This window comes from Micropterus salmoides, unplaced genomic scaffold (genome assembly GCF_014851395.1).
Source record: "Micropterus salmoides isolate LMB-PRFRI ecotype aquatic unplaced genomic scaffold, ASM1485139v1 Ms_hic_scaffold_11, whole genome shotgun sequence".
Classification (NCBI taxonomy): Eukaryota; Metazoa; Chordata; class Actinopteri; order Centrarchiformes; family Centrarchidae; genus Micropterus; species Micropterus salmoides.
The window spans coordinates 35,157,302-35,166,500 of record NW_024040152.1 but is presented as its reverse complement, the minus strand read 5'-3'; the positions used below and the strand labels follow the sequence as shown (position 1 = coordinate 35,166,500).

The 9,199-nt window shown below is 46.8% G+C and overlaps 1 protein-coding gene across 1 annotated transcript in view; it reads left to right on the top strand.

The window, feature by feature from the left end:
* The window catches only part of cpne4a (copine IVa), a 486,687-nt gene that overhangs the window by 38,973 nt on the left and 438,515 nt on the right, over nt 1-9,199 (top strand). The gene's annotated exons all lie outside the window — the stretch shown is intronic.

The window sequence follows — 9,199 nt, the reverse complement described above, 5'->3', positions numbered from 1 at the left end:
TGGCTGGAGATGTTTGTCCTTTAATGAGAACAAACTTCAGAGTAACTTCCTGTTATCACAAGAGGACAGAGGGAGACGATGGAGGCGTTCAGAGACAGATCAGACAGTGAGAGGATGTTTCCACAGACGGACACTGTTGAGGTGTGTTCACACTGAAAGTTAATATTCGCCTCGCTTTACTCGTGCGAGTTTGACCGCTGAACATTTTGAGTGTTCACACACACACAACGCGTTTGAAGCAAATAAAATAATAAATCACAGCCCGCGGATAGTACAGCTATATGAACCCAAAGTAAACCCTTTGCTGTGATTTAATTGCAATAAACGGATCAAAATGCTGAAATAACTACAACATGTAGCAGATTTTTAAACATATGAATTCATGCTTTGTCAGAATATAACTATTAAAATGTTTGTTTTCTGAATGGAGTTTGGTTCGATCAGGGCTATGCTACGCTAACTTGTTCACAGTAAAGACCAACGACAGCTGGAATAAAGTTACAGACACATGTTTTCTGAACTCACCAGGTAGTTCAACCTCCTCGCTTTCTTTTCTCCAACTAATGTCCAGTTTTATCCGTTTTTTATGTAAATATGAAGTCGTAGTCTGACAGAGCTAACGACGCTAACAACAACAGTGGAACAGGATGTGCACAGAAGCTGCTGAGAAGCTCCAGTGAAGATAAATCAACGTTGAAATCCCAAAAACTAAAGTAAAAAGCTGATTTAATAAAAGCAGTTAACTCTGAGCTCCTCCTGTGAGTAAACGGTGTAGCTGTCAGAGCAGAATCTGACCGACTGCGGGTGTTTATCTGTCCGAAAGCTGCAGCGCTGCTGAACACGTCCCCGTTCTTTAGCAGCTCTCCGCCGGCCAGCGGATTGTCATGACACCGCTCGCCTGGTCCTCTCCAAACAACGCTCCGAAGCCGCCAGTGACGTTTGGACAGTCTCACCGCTGATTGGCTTTTGCAACATCGTGTCAAGCTAATTTCTCGCCCAAGTTGAAAAATCTGAACTTGCGCGAACCAGCGAATGTCGCGACAAACGGCTCTTTCGCACCGCCCGGAGCGAATTCGCAGGAAATCACGTCTTTGCAGTGACCAGCCCAAAACGCTGGATTCACTTTCGGTGGGATCACAGCTTTAGGCTGTGAGAGGAGAAACGATCACTGATGCAGTTGCACCTTTTCAGCATCTAGAACGAGTCTCAAACGTCCTCCAGAGGCATTTTTAACCATCAGATTTCAATCTGTCTTGAATGCTTCTCAGAAGCATTTCAACTTTTTTAGATTTTAAGATCTGTTAGCGATGTGACGCCTGAAGTGACTCAGTGTGATCGAGGTCTGAGAACCACACAACAGCAGATTTAACTGAAACTCCAAATGTCCAGAAATCTTTTTTGTTCACTCCTGAAGTTTCTCCTGATTGAAATAACTAGAGAAGCTGGACGATGCTTCTGCCCAGACGGAAGCACTACATGCATCACTGCGTATATTTCACTGACTTATCGATTCATTTCTGAACATGTGTTCAGTTACTCGTTGTGTGCAGCATCTCAGAGCAGGTTTGATCACTTCACGAGTCTGACGTCTACGCGTCGGTTCAGATGCTGAGCTCTGCAGGTGTGCAGCAGAACCAGAATCGTGCAGCACTCTGGAAAGAAGATGAAATACATCTTCCCATTTAGCAGATTTTTTTTTTATGCATGTCATATTGGATGTGAAATGGTGTGTGTGCGTCAGGTGTTCACGTGTGGCTGAAGTTTTCTTTTGATGTACCGCCCTCGACACGGCCCCCCCTGATAGTCAGACAGGATTTCTCTCTTAGCTTGAATACATTTTGACAGAGAGTTTGAGGTCTGTCAGATCTGATGTCGGGACTAATCAGTGCATTTCAGTCAGGACCCAGTTTGTGATTTCAAAGCTTTGTTATGTCAAACACTGATCAGTCTTAGGAGAACCTGTGCAGGCTGGATGTGCCTGTACGTACAGAAACTAAAATGTGTGTGTGTATAAACTGAAAATATAAAGTAATGAGCTGGTTCTGTGTGTCTTGGTGGTTCAGCAGCTGCTTTTATTATTTATTTAGTTTCTCTCACTGATCTAAACAGGACTGCACCTGCAGGCACGCTGGAGGAAGGAAGGTTTATTAGTTATCAACAGGATTCTTTTGGCAAATTCAACAAGAAAACATGCGGTTCAGACAAACTTACACCCTCACAGTGAGTTGCTCGGTGGCTCTGAATCCAGTCAGACCGTGGGTCACAGGAGGGGGGGGGGGGGGGGGGGGGGTTGATCAGCCTGCAAATCAGCCACCAAAACCAGCAGCAGAGGGAGGCTTCAGCAGACGACGCTGCTGCAGCGGGAGAAGCAGATAAACAAAAGCAAAACGAGCGATCAAACGCCGCAGCGAAGTGGAGAGCTGCATGTTGCACGCTGGTTTGTAAAACTCCCAAACAGCGAGGATCAGTCTCTCTACCAGTGATTTGTGCTGCGCGTCGCGTACAAAAAGTTCCAGACAATTCATCAGCTTCGGCGGCGGCGGGCGTGTGCGTGAGGCGAGCTAGGCTGGCAGCTGTAGGGTTAGCTGGTCGACATGCACATTAACCGACTTAACTTCTGTGACGGTAAAGGTTAGGGTAAGGCGCTTCGGGGGACTGTAAACACAAACTTCGCTAGCTAGCTAGCTGGTTAGCAACCCGGAAGCGCTACTAGCGGTAACCCCAGGGCATCATATACAGACTCGCCTAGGGACGTCTCCCATACACGGCAAATTGATGTTTTCGGTGCAATAACTGCACATTGTCAATTGTGGGTATGTGACAGAGATGCGGACTCGAGTTTGAGACTCGGACTTAAGTGGCACACACAGTGACTTCAGACTCGACTCGGACTCGAGGCGCGGGACTCGTGAACAATGTTTATTTTTAGGAAGCTTCTGATGAGCGTGCCGTTATTCCCCTCCCTGTGTTACCTATTACCTGCCTACGGAACGCGTAGCATCAGCTGCGCGCGGCCGAACGTGAGAGAGGACAACAAACGCCGATGTCGTGCCGAAAACTGTTTGCCGTCCGCAGGAGCGCAGCAGCATGTTAGAGCTGTATCGCTGTTCTTAACGACTACAGCTGCATCTGGGTCAAACAGACAAAACGTGCAAATAAACATCACTTTATGTCCGTGGTAACAGCAAAGGTTTGTCTTTTTAAAACTTTAACGTTTCTTTTAACTGAATAATCACAACTGTGGCAAAAGGCGTGTTTGCAGTTTAAAGCGTAACCGGGCCGTACGTGATTATTGAAGCCTGTTGTTGTTTATATTTGGAAAACAGAATGTAGCCTTTAATTACGTACTGCTGAGTTATACATAAAATAAAGACATGTTCTACTTTGCAATTATCCTTATGACTCTACATTACTTTACCTGCTCCTTTTTACCTGTTGGCCAAAACAACACATAACATGCAGTATTTCACTTGCCATGAAGTGATTGCAGCTTCTACTTATTGACTGACTGGTAGTTTCTGCCCTGAAAACCGTTGATTCCATTAATGAGACACTGGGTTTGAGAGTCTGCGGTTGGTGTTGAGTTAATAAGCATAATAAGCAATAACTGTCATGAGTTGCAGTGCACATCACATGGTTGTGCAGTGAAAAACAGGTTACAGTTACAGAATCCCTTATAGCTCTGCAGTTTTATAATCAGCCTGGACTGAACGCAGCAGCTGATACAACATTCATTATAACCACGAGTGACTTGACTTGGACTCTAGCTCAGAGACTCGACTTGGACTCTAGCTCAGAGACTTGAGACTTGACTTGGACTCTAGCTCAGAGACTTGACTTGGACTCTAGCTCAGAGACTTGAGACTTGGACTCTAGCTCAGAGACTTGAGACTTGGACTCTAGCTCAGAGACTCGAGACTTGGACTCTAGCTCAGAGACTTGACTTGGACTCTAGCTCAGAGACTCGAGACTTGACTTGGACTCTAGCTCAGAGACTTGACTTGGACTCTAGCTCAGAGACTTGAGACTTGACTTGGACTCTAGCTCAGAGACTCGACTTGGACTCTAGCTCAAAGACTTGAGACTTGACTTGGACTCTAGCTCAGAGACTCGAGACTTGACTTGGACTCTAGCTCAGAGACTTGAGACTTGACTTGGACTCTAGCTCAGAGACTCGAGACTTGACTTGGACTCTAGCTCAGAGACTCGACTTGGACTCTAGCTCAGAGACTCGACTTGGACTCTAGCTCAGAGACTTGAGACTTGACTTGGACTCTAGCTCAGAGACTTGACTTGGACTCTAGCTCAGAGACTTGAGACTTGACTTGGACTCTAGCTCAGAGACTCGACTTGGACTCTAGCTCAGAGACCTGAGACTCGACTTGCACTCTAGCTCAGAGACTTGACTTGGACTCTAGCTCAGAGACTTGAGACTTGACTTGGACTCTAGCTCAGAGACTTGAGACTTGCACTCTAGCTCAGAGACTTGAGACTTGACTTGGACTCTAGCTCAGAGACTTGAGACTTGACTTGGACTCTAGCTCAGAGACTTGACTCGGACTCTAGCTCAGAGACTTGACATGGACTCTAGCTCAGAGACTTGACTTGGACTCTAGCTCAGAGACCTGAGACTTGACTTGGACTCTAGCTCAGAGACTTGACTTGGACTCTAGCTCAGAGACTTGACTTGGACTCTAGCTCAGAGACTTGACATGGACTCTAGCTCAGAGACTTGAGACTTGACTTGGACTCTAGCTCAGAGACTTGACTCGGACTCTAGCTCAGAGACTTGACATGGACTCTAGCTCAGAGACTTGACATGGACTCTAGCTCAGAGACCTGAGACTAGACTTGGACTCTAGCTCAGAGACTTGACTTGGACTCTAGCTCAGAGACTTGACTTGGACTCTAGCTCAGAGACTTGACATGGACTCTAGCTCAGAGACCTGAGACTAGACTTGGACTCTAGCTCAGAGACTTGACTTGGACTCTAGCTCAGAGACTTGACATGGACTCTAGCTCAGAGACCTGAGACTAGACTTGGACTCTAGCTCAGAGACTTGACATGGACTCTAGCTCAGAGACCTGAGACTAGACTTGGACTCTAGCTCAGAGACTTGGCATGGACTCTAGCTCAGAGACTCGAGACTTGACTTGGACTCTAGCTCAGAGACTCGACTTGGACTCTAGCTCAGAGACTTGACTTGGACTCTAGCTCAGAGACTTGACTTGGACTCTAGCTCAGAGACTCGACTTGGACTCTAGCTCAAAGACTTGAGACTTGACTTGGACTCTAGCTCAGAGACTTGAGACTTGACTTGGACTCTAGCTCAGAGACTCAAGACTTGACTTGGACTCTAGCTCAGAGACTCAAGACTTGACTTGGACTCTAGCTCAGAGACTCGACTTGGACTCTAGCTCAGAGACCTGAGACTCGACTTGGACTCTAGCTCAGAGACTTGACTTGGACTCTAGCTCAGAGACTTGAGACTTGACTTGGACTCTAGCTCAGAGACTTGACTTGGACTCTAGCTCAGAGACTTGAGACTTGACTTGGACTCTAGCTCAGAGACTTGAGACTCGACTTAGACTCTAGCTCAGAGACTCGAGACTTGACTTGGACTCTAGCTCAGAGACTTGAGACTTGGACTCTAGCTCAGAGACTTGAGACTTGACTTGGACTCTAGCTCAGAGACTTGAGACTCGACTTAGACTCTAGCTCAGAGACTCGAGACTTGACTTGGACTCTAGCTCAGAGACTTGACTTGGACTCTAGCTCAGAGACTTGAGACTTGGACTCTAGCTCAGAGACTTGAGACTTGACTTGGACTCTAGCTCAGAGACTTGAGACTCAACTTAGACTCTAGCTCAGAGACTCGAGACTCGACTTAGACTCTAGCTCAGAGACTCGAGACTTGACTTGGACTCTAGCTCAGAGACTTGACTTGGACTCTAGCTCAGAAACTTGAGACTTGACTTGGACTCTAGCTCAGAGACTTGACATGGACTCTAGCTCAGAGACTTGACATGGACTCTAGCTCAGAGACCTGAGACTAGACTTGGACTCTAGCTCAGAGACTTGACATGGACTCTAGCTCAGAGACCTGAGACTTGACTTGGACTCTAGCTCAGAGACTTGACTTGGACTCTAGCTCAGAGACTTGACATGGACTCTAGCTCAGAGACCTGAGACTAGACATGGACTCTAGCTCAGAGACCTGAGACTAGACTTGGACTCTAGCTCAGAGACTTGACATGGACTCTAGCTCAGAGACCTGAGACTTGACTTGGACTCTAGCTCAGAGACTTGACTTGGACTCTAGCTCAGAGACTTGACTTGGACTCTAGCTCAGAGACTTGACATGGACTCTAGCTCAGAGACCTGAGACTAGACTTGGACTCTAGCTCAGAGACTTGACATGGACTCTAGCTCAGAGACCTGAGACTTGACTTGGACTCTAGCTCAGAGACTTGACTCGGACTCTAGCTCAGAGACTTGACATGGACTCTAGCTCAGAGACTTGACATGGACTCTAGCTCAGAGACCTGAGACTAGACTTGGACTCTAGCTCAGAGACTTGACTTGGACTCTAGCTCAGAGACTTGACTTGGACTCTAGCTCAGAGACTTGACTTGGACTCTAGCTCAGAGACTTGACATGGACTCTAGCTCAGAGACCTGAGACTAGACTTGGACTCTAGCTCAGAGACTTGTGGAGCATCTCTGGTATATGACGCCTGAGATGAGAACAGGCTGCGATAACAATAATTGTGATGGTTGTTATATATGTTTTAGGACCCCATCGAAAACAAGATGGTTGCATCTCCAGGGGTTTATCCAAATTAATACATTTGAATATATATATGGTTTATTACAACAGGACTTTTGAGCAAATTCAAGACTTAGTGACCCGGTTACGCCCCCCTTTAGAGCCAGTAACACAACCACTCTAACAGATGTCACTTCAGCGTACATCTCCTCCTGTTTATTCGAGTTTTCTCATTGTTAATGGATGACAAACGCCTGAGCCGGTCGGTTTCAAACAACAAAACGCAGCCGAGGTTTCAGACGCTGAGCTGACAAGCACAGAGGCTTTGAAAATATGGCAGAGTCAGAATCAGTGCTGGATGGATGTTCTGACACGTCAACATGCAGCAGTTACAGACAGCAGAGCGTATTTGGGAGAATATTTTATCTCCTGCCACAGAAAGGTTCATTTATTTATCAAATGTATCAGTGATGCATTTTTATTATTTCAACAAAACACAGATATGAGGGTTTAGCCATCACTCAGTGCTAAGTCCTGTGGATCTGTCTGGGCAGGGAGTTTGGGTGACTTCTCACTTAACACTTCAAACCTCACAGGTGTTGTGAAATGATTTTTGTTTTGGTGCTGTATCAGAGTCAGAAGGAGCTTTACTGCCAAGTAGTGTTTTACACATACGAGGAGTTTGCTGTGGTGATGAGGTGGAACACGTAGACTAACATACAGTCAACATAAATAAATGTAGAAATATATAAATATGGAATAAACAAAGCAAGTTAAATAAGAATATTAGAAAGAATAGAGAAAAATAATACAACTATTTGCAGAGAAGGAACAACGTTATTCTGGGTTGTGTTGTTGCAACAGAAGAGTATTGTGATCATAAATATGTAAATTGACAAAATATAAAAATATAGAACAGCAAAGATTAACAATTAATTAAAGATAACGGGTGGGGGACCCGGGTCTTGTTAATGAGGCTGCAGACGGGAAGAAACTGTTTTTGTGGTGAGAGGTTTTGGTCCTGATGGGCCGCAGCTTCCTGCCAGAGGGGAGAGTCTGAAACAGTTTGTGTGGGTGGGAGGAGTCAGCTGCAATCTTTCCTGCTCGCCTCAGAGTCCTGGAGGCGTACAGGTCCAGAAGAGAAGGAAGATTGCAGCCAATCACCTTCTCCGCAGAGCGAATGATGTGCTGCAGCCTGCCCTTGTCCCTGGCGGTGGCTGCAGCGTACCAGATGGTGATGGAGGAGGTGAGGATGGACTCATGCACCATCATTGTCTTTGGCAGGCTGAACTTCTTCAGCTGCCGCAGGAAGTACATCCTCTGCTGGGCCTTCTTGATGATGGAGGTGATGTTCAGCTCCCACTTCAGGTCCTGGGAGATGATGGTGCCCAGGAAGCGGAAGGAGTCCACAGTGGTGACTGGGGAGTCACTCAGGATGATGGGGAGGGTGGGGCTGTGCTCTTTCTGAAGTCTACGACCATCTCCACTGTCTTCAGAGCGTTGAGCTGCAGACTGTTCTGGCTGCACCAGGTCACCAGATGGCCGATTTCCCACCTGTAGGCGGACTCATCCCCGCCTGAGATGAGCCCAATGAGGGTGGTGTCATCCGCAAACTTCAGGAGCTTGACGGACTGGTGGAATTGGAATGGTCTATGGATGGAGGGTGTTGCAGAGCCTCTTGAGGAAAATGTGCGGTGTTGGGATAAATAAATAAAACGGACTTGACTAGTGAGTTTGGGGAGAAAGACACAGGTTGTTTGGGATGTGTAGGATGTGTACATATAGAAGTAATCCGAGTATTTGTTGAATATTATCAGGACGATCTCTCCACACGGTGATAACGTACCTGCTCAGATGGGGAAACGCCTGAAAACAGCCTGTCAGACTCGCTGTGTCTAATGGTGTGAAAAGTGTGCCGGCAGTGAAGGCATTCCTCTCCTCTGTCCCCGTCTGACTCTCACATCGTTTCAGTGTCGGCTGTCAGATGACGACAGATGAAATGTTAATGTACGCTCGCTGACATTTCCTGCTGTCGCCTCCTTCCCGCCCGTCAAACCCCGCGTCAGTCAAATCTGCAGGGAGATCGGCTGAAGCTGCAAGACGATAACATGATCGCCCCTAAGACACCTCCAGCACCTCCAGCTGTCAGGTGGGCGACAAGTATCTCAACAATACTTACAACAAGTACTGTACTTAAGGACTTTGAGTACTTGTACTTAACTTTAACAGCATCCTGAAGGGACGTCTCCTCAGCTAAAGCTTTACAGGAGCTGCTGAGAGAGAGTGAGAGTTTCTCTCAGTATTCTTAGGGTTGAAATGACGACGACACTCCCGTCCTTCCTCTTTCTCCTCCTCTCTTCCTCATCCTCTCTTCCTCCTCCCTCTTCCTCTTCTTGTCCTCCCTCTTCCTCTCCTTGTCCTCCTCTTCTC